General features: G+C 43.4%; 1 long non-coding RNA gene across 1 annotated transcript; it reads right to left on the bottom strand.

The window, feature by feature from the left end:
- Positions 1 to 1,667: 1,667 nt before the first annotated feature.
- Positions 1,668 to 12,578, bottom strand: LOC132251213 (uncharacterized). Its single transcript, XR_009463118.1, has 2 exons — positions 12,476 to 12,578; positions 1,668 to 5,089 (listed from the first exon to the last, which is right to left on the bottom strand). It is a non-coding gene; the product is annotated as an uncharacterized LOC132251213 (long non-coding RNA).
- Between the last annotated feature and the right edge of the window lie 1,775 nt (positions 12,579 to 14,353).

Genomic DNA, 14,353 nt, shown 5'->3' with positions numbered 1-14,353 from the left:
GAAATAGCCAGATGAGATCCTGGTATAAAGCCCAAAGAAAGGGGGAAACAGTTGGGGAGCTGTGCTACTCCGGAAGAGGGGGTGCAAGAGTAGCAATATTCCCCTTTAATTTGACTCCAGGTTTTGATCGAGGGAACAATATCAATGGAATAAGATAACTGAGGCCTAGGAACTTGTGACTCCTCCTATGCTACACACCATGACCCACTGTATTACCAGGTGACAGTGGGGGAAGGAAAACCTGGACAATTTCTGCAGTTTCTTATACTGAATTCACCCAGATTAAGTTCCTCTCCAAACTCTGCTTGGATTTTCTTTCATGAGGTTCTGTTGTTCTCCCCCTCCTAGAGGTGGAGTGATAGAGGAATCTCTGTTTCTCTCTCATGGATGACGCATGCCCCTGGCGGCTGGGGGGCCATGGTGGTGGTGGGATCACGGTGGCGGTAAGCACAAAGCTACCACAGACACTGCCGGTGCTGCCAGCGGCAGAGCTGAGGGGGTGGCGAGCGCCGACCAGGTGTCAGCAACCACCCACAGATGCCACCACCGGTGGCCAGCGGGGATCGCAGACGCCACCGTCAGTGGTGGTGGCGGGGTGGCAAGCAGTGACCACCCATAAGCACCGCCAACACATGGTGCCTTTTTGTAGGGGGCACTGCCATGCTAATGGGGTGCACGTGCACCCACATGCACCCCCTAAGCATCGCCCCTGCTCTCTCTGTATCCCTTCAGCACAATTCACTAGGTCTTACATCTCCCAATGTGATTTTTTTGCAGGAAGAATTGAGTTATTTTCCCCTGTCTCTCTTTGATGTGCAGGAGTTAAAAGTGCTAACCCCAGCCTGTGATAGACTCTTTGGATGGTTTAGATCTCTGGAAGTATGAGACAAAAAGGGTCTAAGCATTCTTTAATGTGTATGAAAAGTATAAAAATTAAAAGCAAACAAAATAGTTTTCTTTCAGAATTACAGAAAAGTTCCAGGAGGCATGACTTTGCTACTTCAGCTTATTTTATCTCTTTCCTTTGACTAAGATGACATGTCTACAAGCTTACAATAAATTGCTTTATTTTTGCATCTACTATATAAACAGTCTTTTAAACATAATTCATGCAGGCATTTGTCCATCAGATTTTGCGTAAAGTCTGTCATGTGGATATCTTTTCTAACCGGGTGCCTTAATTTCCTTTATACTATAAAATGTCATATAGCTTAACACCATGGAATATACACTATACTGTTTTCCTGAGGGATTAGAAAAGTGCATTTGTCTATACCCAGGAAAAGAGCTGACTGAACACGCCCATAATCATAAAAAGTGAGATTTTAATAGGTTTTTTCCTGTTTAGCTGCTATTGCCCATTTCAAACCACAATTCAGTAAATTGCTTTTATTGTCGTCAACTTTGGCTTATAGTGTTGATACTGAAAAATGTGCTGTCCAATTTTGTTTTACGTAAGAACTTTTTTTATAAATGGGCAGGAACTGGATGGTTTGGATTTGCCAACGCAAGGCAAATTGCGCTTTGGTTTTGGTTTTAAGACCCACCATGGAATATGATCTCCTGTTTTATTTTGTGTGTATTTTCAACTGAAATTAATTATGAACAAAGTTGCAATGCTCAAAAAATCTATTTGCCATGAACAACAATGTACCACAAACACTGAATAAAGGCAAGTTTCCACTCTGGAGTTTAATCAAAATACTTTTCCAATACAGGGAATATTGTAGCATATCACTATCTTCTCAGAGTTTCATAGTTTCATAGATGTTAGGGGCTGGAAGGGACCTTACAGATCATTGGGTCCAGCCCCCCTGCAGTTGGGCAGAAAAGACTGCTGGGGCCAGATGGCTCCAGCAAGATGGGCGTCAAGACACTTTTTAAAGATTGCCAAGGTGGGTGACTGTACTGCCTCTGGGGGGGGGAGTCTGTTCCAGCCCCTTAGCACTTGACTTGTAAAGAAGTTTTTCCCTACATCTAGCCTGACGTGATCCTCAATCAGCTGGTGCCCATTATTGCTTGTCCTCCCCTGGGGGGCCTTGGTGAACAGATGCTCCCCCAGGCCCTGATGTACATCCTTGCTATACTTATAGGTTGCCACCAAATCCCCTTTAAGTCTTTTCTTCTCCATGCTGAACAGTCCCAATTCTTTCAGTCTCTCCTCATATGACTTGGTCTCTAGGTATCTACTCATGTGTGTGGCCCTCCTTTGACTCACTTGAGCTTCTCCACATCCTTCCTGAAGTGTGGTGCCCATAACTGGATGCAGCACTCCAGCTGTGGTCTCACCAAGGCTGAGCAGAGAGGGAGGATGACATCCTTAGCCTTGCTCAAGATGGCTCGGTAGATGCATGCCAGTGTTTGATTAGCTCTGCCAGCTATGGCATCGCATTGGTGGCTTATGTTCATTTTGTTGTCTATCATGACACCCAGGTCTCATTCAGATGTGGTGTTAGCACGTGTAGCACTGCCGAGCCTGTAAGTGTGTCGTGGATTATTTCTCCCCAGATGGAGCACTTTACATTTCTCTGTGTTAAATGACATCTGGTTGAGGTCCACCCTCCTCGCGAGCCTGTCCAGCTTGGCCTGTCTTATACTCTAAAAGAGCTGAGAAGAAACACAATCACATACTGTTTTTTTCTCAACAAATCAGAAAAAGCTGGAACTGTCCAAAACTTAGTAGACATCATTTAGTGGTTTAGGGTAACTTTTTATTGATTAAGTGGGGTTGCATCCACTGATTTTTGTATTCAGTTTCAAATGTCATGGATGAATGAACCTACAAAAAAACTCATCTAAAACTGTCACGCTTTGCCTAAACTGGAATCAAAATCTTGGGAAATGTTTGCTGAGTGACATACAATTTCCATCTAAAATGATAACTTGACTCAGATTCATTCAACATTTGGCCTGAGTTTATGAAAAGGTATGTGAACTTTCATGAACCTAACCTCGATTTGGGGTTTGTAGATCTGATTATTAAACACTTTTCCTGTCTATAGCAGCTTTCATCTGAAGATTAAATATATGCTTAAAACATCATGATTAACTGTACCATTGTGAATTTGTCCCAGTAGAAAACACCTGGGAAAGCCTTGTCAGCGGTGGATATACATTCTTAACATATGTATGTAGTAGAGAAAGACCCAGACCAAAACCTAATTTTGAATACCCCAGACTTCTGGAAAGTTCTGCTTGGATTCTCACTTCAAATTTCTCGAGTGACTTTTTCTTTAGAATGGACTACACCAAAATCCTGAATTTGGGAGGTACAAGGCCAACCCTGCTCCCTTAGCCCAGGGAGAGAATGGATCGTCTATGATCTACTAGTCTGAAATGTGGAAGATTTAGGATCAAGTCATAGTTCTACTATAGGCTTTCCTGTTTTACCTTGGACAAACCACTCAGTGTACATCTATACTGCTTCTCCAGGGCTCTCACGCCCGCCACAGAGAAGAATGGCCTTGTCCTCCCTCCCAGCCTGCACTGGTGAAGCTGTTCTCAGGAGGTTCCCTGCTGCTGCTCTCACGGGTACCGGAGTCTGAAATCACACAAGTGACTCGGGGTTTCTGGCTTTGGTGCCTGCAGAGTAGGAATGGATGGTAGTGCTGTGTTGCTGAGCAGCAATCTTTGGAGCACCAGGGAACTGATATAGCTATACCCTTAGTCCTGCTGGGCTCAGATCCCTATCTGCAACATGGAGGTAACAGAACTCCTCCTGTTTTAGTGTGATATACATATTCATGCATTAAAATGTGTGAAGCATTCAGATATTATGGTAATGAGAGCCTGTTTAAGTATTGTAGATAATATAAATCCAGAGGGTCTCCACTGACTTGAACAGAATCCTACAGTTTTATAGTGGGATAAAAGGAGGCAGAATTTAGCTTTGCCTCTGGGACCCCTGACAAAGTGAAGGCAGCTTTGCATCCTAAAGAAACCCCAAATAGTCTCTACTCACGCATGAGCAGCTGGCAAGCTGGAGTCTGTCGTTGAAAACCCCCCATAAAACAGTTCAGGCTGCAGAAAATATTTAGTCAAGACTGTTAACTGTCTAGATGACTGGATTTTGTCTCTTCTCATATATTAAAAGGCACCCACCCATGCTGTTCCTAAGAAGCCCTCATCTTTCCATTTAGTCCATGAGAACACAGTTGCACATAAAAGTGGAAACTCCCACAGCTGAAGCGTGCTGCCAGCTTTCTCACATAGCTGGAGTTTTATGGTATCACACTTAGGTGTGACTGACAATTTGTAAAATCAGACAAGTTAGGGTGGAAAAAGACGATTAGGTCACTAGCTCCATCTCGCTGCCAACCTGGGATGCTTTGCAGGTGTTGCTTCAGTAAGACTGGCCGCGGCAGTGTACCAGTAACTGGTTCTGTTGCTTTTTATGTTGTTTCCTGGTGTAAATCTAAATCCCACAAGGGTTTGTTTTTGCACCCCTCTTAATTACGGCAATGGGAATAATGGGTTCACAATAATCTCAAACCTGATCTCCTGCAGTTTTAGAGTCGGTGAGAAATGAGCATCCTCTGTCACATGGTAATCTCATGCAGTTATTTACTCAGCAGGTCGCATTTGTATTGGTGTGTGAATAACAGTGATTAAATGAGTGAGTGGAAAGTGAGTTTATGAAAACTATCCATATCTCTCAGACTGGCTTCTATCCATTTCTAAATTGGAGGAATTATCATTTATAGGGATTTCTAATCAAAATAAAGTGCTTCTTCCTTTATTACCTTAGCACATCTACACTATGGTGTGTTTTATCGTCATATTTCCTGTTCACGGTATCGTTAGCTACCTGTCCCTGGTTCTCTGCTAACAGACTTTCTCCTGAAACTTGGTATTGTTTGCAGTGGGGAGGGTTTTTTAGTCATAATGAAATTCTTTTACTGCTTTTGTAAACTCTTAATGTATCTGACACAAAGAACAGGGAATAAAAGCAAATAGTAGTTCAGCTTTTGCCACAATATGAAATCCTGTTTGCTTTCTGATTACACGGTGAATGTTGACATTAATGTACAGATATGCCACTTCCATGCCAGGGCTTCATTCTTGAAGCATTAGGTCAGTCAAACCAATTCTGTGAAAATAAACATTAAAGAAAACATGCTTAGTAAAGTGCTCAACTCATAAAGGCCCAAAGCTAAGATGTCTGGGCAGTGACTCCTACCCCCCACCAAGGTTTGCTTAACCCAACTCTAGCCTGCCTTTTGTTGAGCCTAGTCTCTACGTTCTAACTCCCAAATGAATGTGTTGCAGGCAGGCTTCCAGACCACCCCTTCCCCTTTAAGCTGGACATTACTGTACATGGCCTTGCCTGTTACTTGCTCGCTTGCACTGAATCTGGGAGCAGCCCTTTTCTAGAACTGCAAGTGTTTAATTGGTTTCCTCTTGCTCCACTCTCCAAAAATTGTAGTTGTGTCTCATCATCTTATAGTGATCCCAGGGGGCTGGGAGGTCCTTATCTCCCAGCACCGGCTCCCCAGCCTGTTCTCCACCCAGCTCCATGCTTACGGAGCTGAGCAGGGAACAGGCTCTCCAGTCCCCACCCCGCAATCGTGGACCAGGGACTGAGAACTGTCCATGTCAGGGGCATGTCCCAGCCCCATCAAGGCATGGGGCTTGGAAATAGCTGCAGGAGATAGGCAGGTCCCAGCCCCCTGCCTTGATCTGCTGGTGCAGCAGTGAGCAGCAATTACAAAGTAGCAAGGGGTAGGTTTTCTTCCGACCTCTGAGCTGTGTCTTTGGGTGTGTCTACACATGCATTAGATCTGGGAGCAGTTTACTCATGAGTAAACTACTCACAAGTAAGCATTGATGGGCAGGCATCTACATGTGTAGAGCTGATTTGCTCAAATGTCTCCACCCAGCTGGGGGCTCACTTACTACGTGCCCCACTGACAGATCAGGGCAGGGGGCTGGAACCTGCCCCACCCCTGCAGCTTTTTCCAAGTCCCCTGTCCCAATCAGGGAGCCAGAGCTGGGAGCTCCCTGCTGCTGAGGCAGTGGGACATTGTCCCCACCTCTGCAGCAGGCAGCAATGTCCCAGCCCTGGCTAGGAGATGGCTGTCTCATGATCTGGTACTCCCTGCCAACCCCTAGGCCAGCACCCAGGGGAGCCTAGAGCTCCACCTGGTGGCAGCAGGGGCCCATTGCAGGGCCCCAGGAAGCAAAAGCAGTTTGCTACCTTTAGTAGCAAATTTGCTCCCACTTCCCTACACGTGTAGACACTTGCCTGGGAGCATTTACTCGCCAGTAGTTTGCTTGTGAGTAAACTGGATCTAATGCACATGTAGACACACCCAGACAGTCGCAGTTCAGGGCCACGAAGAGAACCTACCCCTTGCTACTTTGATCTCTCAGCCCTCCTCTCTCCTCAATCACAATCTTGAAGTGGGGGGCATAGTCCCCACCCGGGCTCTGGGGGCAGAGCCCACCTGAGCAGCAGGCAGCTCCTGGCGGCAGGGAACAATCTCCCACACCCTGGTGACTGGCTGACCAGGAGTAGATTTCCTCCCAGTCAAGAGTCTACATGAGTACTACTGTGCAATAACTACTAACAAGTAAATTTGCTACTTGCATTTGCAGGTAGAAAATTTACTTGGGATTAGTCAGTTTACTGTGAAGTAAGCATGTGCACAAGTAGATGCACGTGCTTACTGAACAGTAAACTATGCTACCGTACAGTTAGGTGTCTCATATAGACATGCCCTCTGTTTTCCTTTTCTGGGACTACAGAGGTAAACAAGCAGCATTTTCCAGTGTTTCATAAGTAACATAGGATTCCTAGCCCATTGCATTTCCAGCATTCATGCACAAATCTGCCTAAGTCTAGCATAACTCAGTGAACAGTGTGTTTTATGCATCTCCTTGTATGTCTGATCTCCAGTGGATATAAGTCAAGTACTGAGCCCAGATAAGGACTGCCAGTGCTTTGCCTTAAAGCTGAAGTTAGCAAGACAGATGATCCTTACTGTAGAATGCAGATGCAGAATGAGTACTTTCCAGAAGAGTCAAATTCATCTCTAATTCACTAATATAACAAATTTTGTCCAATTACCCAGCGAACTTGCAATGATATGAAAGTATACTGAAGTTTGTTAGAAATGAACGCATACCAGGCCAATTTCAGTTTATTTATACTAGCATAAATCCCAAATATCTCCAGTGAAGTCATTTGGATTATGCCAGTTTTATAACACATCATGATTCTGTTCTCTGAAGATTTGATTGTATCTAATTCTCCCTTCACGTATGTTAGTGTCCAATATAAAAATGATTAAATCAGTATTTGTTCCATCACATTTAATAGTGCTAGTTTAAGTAGACAATTAGACAATGAATGCTTTATTTCCCCTACAAATTAGGAAATAGAAGTTCTCTCGCAAGATACAGCCAGAATGAGAAAGTGAAAAGTGTTAGATTTCCTTGGGCCAGTAATTTGGAAAGAAATTAATCATTTAATGAATATTATACATTTGTTATATTACTAACAAATGCCATTACTATGGCGAGCGCAGAGGCTCCAACCTGACTGAAAGCCCTGTCATGAAAAGGGGTTTGTCTAGGCAAAATATCCCTGCCCCAAACTGTGGCCCTGATTCTGGAAAGAACTTCATGCATTTTGGGCTCCCCATTGCTCTGAGAATGTACAGATAACCAATTGTACAGTTTCTTCAGAGGTGAAGATCTTAGCATGAGTCAGAATGCAACAGGTAGGTGAGTAGTTTGCTCCTACAAAGAAAAATGAGGGAAATCCTCTTCTCTAGAGTTAAATTTCAAGCTGAATAAGGAACTCTGGGTATGTATAGACATTTGGGGAGGTTAGATAAAGTTAAACATAGCCACCGACCTGAGGCAAGTCAAGGTGTGGGGAGCTAATGGGAGGGCTTGGGGGGATCAGAGGGGCAAGTGGTGTCCATGAGGGGATCAAGTAGGGTCCATGGAGGGGATTGGAGTGGGGGAGGTAGTGCACTTTGGTGGGAGGGGGGGCTTGGAGGAATGGAGGGGGCGCTCTCCTCCCAGGACCAAGGGCTATTTTTTAGCCCCATAACCCCTGCCACCCCCAAGCCCCCTGCTCACCCATACCTTCATCCCAGTTTACTTTCTCAGCTCCCAGCACCAGTGAATGCTGGTAAAACTGGCATCAGGAGCGGCTTTCTGGATGGGGAATTTAGCAGGCTCAGCAAGGCTGGCTGGTCCACAGAGGGGAGGAGAGGGCTGTCTACCTAGGGGCAAAGGGTCAGGGGGCTAAATGTGGCCCGCTGTCAGGGTGTGGCCATTGGAAAGGCTCAGCCCCAGGACTGGGGCCAGCAGCTGGACTTTCCTAGCCCTGGGACTGGCTGGGAACTGTACAGAAGTTCACTTAGAGAGGTCTCACTGGACTCAGTGTAACTTGACTATCAATCTAACAAGACTACCTCGGAGGTAGGGTTAACTAAGATCGGGTTGGTCATTTTTAGATCAGTCTAACCTTCCTGAACTTCTATAACAGTTCACACTTAGATCCACCTAACTAGGAATCTAAGTGTAAGGTCCACACCTGGGGGAACTAAGTTAGATTGGGTGGCCATTTTTAACATGATCTAACCTCCATGACCATCTGTATTTACCCTTCAGGTTGAAAGGTTAGCAAGAAAATTATTTTTGTTTCAGTTGGAATTCTTGTTGCGGGAAAGTGTTGAAATGAGAGAGCTTTGAGGCCTGAAAGTTTACTTTAAATAATCTGAATAAAATTAGTAAGGAGGGAGGTTAATTTCCTTCAAAATTAAGGTGGCAAAAAGGCAAAGCTGCAGATTGTGGGTCAGACAAAAGGAAAAGCTAAGACATTCTGAGTTATTTTTTGTGGATTTCATGCTTTATAGACAGCTAATATAGTATAGTTTAGATTCATGGATCTGATAGCCAGATCACCACTCTGACCTCCTACATAACACAGGCCTTAGAACCTCATCCAGTAACTTCTATACCAGGCCCATAACTTCTCTGAGCTACAGGGTTTTTTTAGAAAGATAGCCAATCTTGATTTAAAGACTAAAAGCAGTGGAAGTCTATCACATCCCTAGGCAAATGTCTACATCACTAAGATGAGTCTTTATATCTAAGAGCTTTTCTGAGCAACTAGAAATAGTCAAAAAAATCCAGAGTTCTAGTAGTACAGTTAATGCCTAAAAAGCAGCTACCGTTATGTACACCAAACTCAGAAATGGGTAAAATCAAAGCAATACCTTGCTCATCATTCAACATATATCCTTCATTGTTAAGGGTAGTAATTCAATACAAAATTTACTAATTCTTCACAACCTCAAAGGTTAACTGTTTAAATTAGTATAATAACAAATTATTTTTGGAAAGCTATGTCTATTTTGCAGGATTCAAAATACCTCAATTTTTTCCTGATTTTTCTAGTATTTGTATAGAGGGTTCTTATTAATTGCTTTCAAAAGTTATTAAAATATTCCATATGTAAAAAAAAATTGTTTTTGGTTGCCACAATGTATACAAAAAAATTTAAGAACTTGTCCACCTTCACCACCAAATAAAGGAAAATTTAAAGCAGTTGTGGTCGCATAAAAATTATTTGCAAGTCTGAAAATTATGTAATGAACCCGTTTGCATATTTTCAAATAATTTCCATACATTGCCAGGCATGGAATGGCATAAGAAGTGGGGGCTCTGGTTTTATAAGCTACAGGTTATTCATTTAGCTTCTACATGTTGATTTATATTGAAAGCAGTTATCCTTTAAGGTGAAAAAATGTTAATACAATCTCTCCCACAAGCTAGTTGGGCACTTTAAGCAATTTTTCTTTCTTGCTCTTTTTAAAAGCATGGACACTGCAGCATTTGCAGGAAAAAGCAATAGCAGTTCTTTGGACTTCATAGAAGAGCAATATGCATAGAGGTCTGCTCAGATGTGTTTTACCTCTATACGCTCTCTGCTATTCTTCATTATTTGCTATGCATAATACAAGGCACACATACGGATATGCTTATTGTACATGATTTTTCCTGCTCTGCCCTTACAGTGCATGTTTTCAGACTGGAACAATAGTCTGTCTTACTCAAGAAAACGTCTATAAACTTTGAGATCAGCAGATGAACTAGCTGCTATCTTCACTGAGGAATAGTAATTAGGAAGCCCTTGCAATTGCTAGCTGCCTTTTTATTACTGACTACTTCTATTTAACATTTGTTTTTTGTGCTGGGCCTGGCTCTATCTTTGCATTTCAGCATGTTTGGTAAGGGTCACTTGAAAAAATGAGCTTCCTGAAAATGTGAGAGCATTGGGGAAGCAGTTTTATTGACTCCAGCGAAGTTTAGAATCTATAACAATATTCAGGCCAAATTTATCTGAAGTAAAATGGCTTCAAGTTACCACTCTACATCAACAAGTTGCAACTGATGCTGGTCTCTAGTATAAATCAATAACTGAATCAAAGTGAATGGCAACTCAAACTGAATAGCTGAATAAATCCAAAACATTCCACTTTTGCCTTTCTTCCAGCACCAGCCGTCCCTATAAAACAACCTCTCAAACCTAAGCATGAAGTTTCAGTTGGGGGTAGTTGTTCTTGCTCTATGACTATTATCAAAGTGTAGTTGACATGTCTGACTCATGCCATCCAATAGCTCTTTATTCTTCTAGCATTGGGCGTTAACGTTTTTAGGAGTTATGGCTTCCTTGCTATCGGCTAAATCTTTTTCTATAAGCCTTAGTGTGCTTACGGTTTTGTCTAATTCCTTTTCTCTCTCTCCCTCTCTTTAATACAAACTGTCTGCTCTCAGAACACATCAATCAAAGGGTAAATCCCAGACAAAAATAATCAATGTGTGTGGCTTCTAGGTGCAGCTGGAGTTTTTGGGGTAGGAGCAAGGAGCTGAAGCTGCCTCATTCAAGGGTGACTGAAGGCTGACTGCCCAGGCTAGGCCTCAGCTGGTGTCAATCAGCATTCCTTTTGTGTATGGGATTTTGGTCTATTTTCACAGAAAAGGGCTTGTGTAAGGAACGTGCTTACACTATGAACTAAATCCCAGATGACTCGCACAGAAGCAACAATAGGAAGATTTCATCTGAGGTGACACGTGCAGAAAAATACGATCCCTTTATGCCGCCACCAGCTTTTAAATACCTCATTTCACTTTGTGCATAAACAGCATCGAACCATGACATATATACCACATTGAGTGTTGTTTTTTGATGTCTTAGTGGAGTTAATATACAGTTCTATATACCAAATACCATCATTTTTATTTTATGGCATCATTTTTGCCCTCCTTTCCCTCTGACATTTCTCTGGTCTCTCTTATCCTCTTATCCTCATGCCACCTTTGGACATATATACCACATTGAGTGTTGTTTTTTGATGTCTTAGTGGAGTTAATATACAGTTCTATATACCAAATACCATCATTTTTATTTTATGGCATCATTTTTGCCCTCCTTTCCCTCTGACATTTCTCTGGTGTCTCTTATCCTCATGCCACCTTTGAGATTACTAAAGATCTGACCCACATTTTGAGCCCATTTTAGGAATGGACAAAAGGCCAACCCGGTGGCAGCTGACTATGTGAGCATTTTAAAATACACACTGTGGTTAGTTTAACTATGGCAAACAAAGGAATCTAACAAATATGAAGGAGCCCGTGTTTGATTCAGAAAACCGGTTCCAAGGTTAACATAGTTCAACAAACGTTATAGTGTTTTTCCTCACACAAATCTCTTAAGAATGGGAATAAGTGGGTCACTATAAGGTCAAGAGCCTTATGGTTATGAAGGCTACCTTTCATTCATTCGGTAATCAGATGGCACTGCATAACGTTTGGTACGGCCTTGTGTCACCACTTGTTAGAGATGAGGTAAGATGTTTATGTACGGAAATGTAAAGAGTGTAGGTCTGGAGCCCCACGTTTTACACACGGCATTATTTCTTCACCTGCCCATCAAGTGCTAAGATTAACAATGACACAGAGCAATTTTAAGATTCAAACAAAATGGAAGGATTTGTTTAAGGGTGAATTATATGAAATGCTGTTGACCTAGCTTTTTGGTCTGGAGATTTTCTCGTCTTTTTAAATACAGGGCTAAAAATAAATCACTTGGAAACTTATTAGGTCTGAAGGTAAAAATGAGGAGGTAGGAACAAAGGCGATCAGATGGAGATAGTGAAGACAGATAACATCACTGAATTTTTCTTAGGGGAAGGGTATTGACTATTTTATTTGGGGCAAGCAATGCAATAGAGCAGGGGTTCTCAATCCCCGGGCTGTGGCCCGTGTCAGGCCACAGCAGGTCGGTTGCAGGTCCGCAGCACGGTTGGCTGCTGGACCAGAAGTGGTCGTGGACCGGCAAACTGCACCCCCCTCCCCCCCGAGTCGGGTGGAGAGGCCGTGGCTCCTTCTGCGGGGCCTGCAGCAGTACAGGGTTTTGCCCATCCCACCACTGGAGGGGTGGACGTATCCTTACCTGTCTTCTGGTTGGAAATTCTGGCCACGGTTGGCTGTGACTGCTGGTACATGGTTTGCCGGGTTGCAGCCACTTCCGCACTTCAGCTTAAAATCTTTGGAAACCACTGCAATAGAGTATATTGTCTAAATTACTAAGGAAAATCATCTATTTTGGATACAGCATAACTTAATGTATTTGCTCCTGGAATATGATAGGATAATAATAAGAGGAAGCACACATAAGTTAATAATGGTTACTATCACATTGTTTTTCTTTAATAGCCACAGAAGGATGCAGATATTTCTAGTGAGTGTGTTGCCCAGTGTGAGCTAGGATTTCCCATTCCAAAATGTCATATCTTGTATGGAAGTAAGCATGTGTTATGTGAAGCAATGGGACAAAAAGCCACCAAGTGCAACCCATGATGTACCAAAATTGTAAGGAGGGCCTCTTGAATAAATGGCAAAGGAAAATATATGGATAACAAGCCTTTTCAAATAGTAGACAAAAAATTATCTTTGAGAACAGAAGCAGTTTGGTGAAGTCTTATGACCACAAGCACACTTCTCTTTCTGCACTTCGGTACTTCTCCACATGTATAGCCTGCCAGCTCTCACAGTATTTGGCCTGTAGTTTTTCTTCACAACTGAAAAATTGGGCCACCACCATGTTGTTATGCAATGCATTGGATATATGAGGTAAAATGTTTGGTTTTCTTAGGTAGTAGCACAGCATTCATGTGAGCAATGCCTGTTTTGGACAGCGCTCATCAGAGATCTCCCTACATATTGGTACTATAGTATGTAGTTATAGTAAAAAATGGAAAATCATTGAATCTTACAAACAGCATTTAAAAACAGTGGTGATTTTTACTTTGAAAATCACATTGCTTTTCACAGATTTCATAGACATTAGGGCTGGAAGGGACCTCGGAAGATCATCGAGTCCAGCCCCCCAAAGGGCAGGACGTCATCTGGGGTCATAGGATCCCAGCAAGATGAGCATCCAGTTTCATCTTGAAGGTGTTCAATGTAGGCTCTTGAACAACCTCCGGGTGGCAGCCTGTTCCAGACCTTGGGGGCTCGGACAGTAAAGAAATTCTTCCTTATGTCCAGCCTGAAACGATCTTGTAGTAGTTTGTGACCATTCAACCTCGTCATCCCTTGGGGCGCTCTGGTGAACAAACGTTCCCCCAGATACTGGTGGTCACCCCTGATAAACTTGTAGGTGGCCATCAGATCACCCCTGAGCCTGCGCTTTTTCAGGCTAAAGAGCCCCAGGGCTCTCAGCCTGTCATCGTAGGGTCTGCTTCCCTGACCTCTGATCATGCACGTGGCTCTTCTCTGGACTCTCTCAAGCTTCTCCACATCCTTTTTGAATTGTGGAGCCCAAAACTGGACGCAGTACTCCAGCTGCGGCCTCACTAAGGCCTAGTACAGGGGAAGAACGACGTTCTGGGATTTGCTTGAGAAGCATCTATGGATGCAAGCCAGCGTTTTGGTCGCTTTACTAGCCGCCGCATCGCATTGCAGGCTCATGCTCATCTTGTGGTCAATGATGACCCCCAAGTCTCTTTCTTCCATAGTGCTAGCCAACATAGCACTGCCGAGCCTATAAGGATGCTGCGGGTTTTTTTTCCCAAGGTGGAGAACCTTGCATTTATTGGTGTTGAACACGATCAGATTCTCATCCGCCCACTTGCTGAGCCTGTCCAGGTCAGCCTGGATCATCCGCCTGTCTTCTGGTGTGGATGCTTTGCCCCAAAGTTTGGTGTAATCTGCGAACTTGGCCAGTCCGCTTCTGACTCCAGTGTCCACATCATTAATGAAGATGTTGAACAGTATGGGTCCAAGGACAGAGCCCTGGGGGACCCCACTGGTCACAGGACACCACGAT

Source organism: Alligator mississippiensis, chromosome 6 (genome assembly GCF_030867095.1).
Source record: "Alligator mississippiensis isolate rAllMis1 chromosome 6, rAllMis1, whole genome shotgun sequence".
Classification (NCBI taxonomy): domain Eukaryota; kingdom Metazoa; phylum Chordata; order Crocodylia; family Alligatoridae; genus Alligator; species Alligator mississippiensis.
Note: the sequence above shows the minus strand (reverse complement) of the source record. Positions and strands in the feature narration are given on the sequence as shown.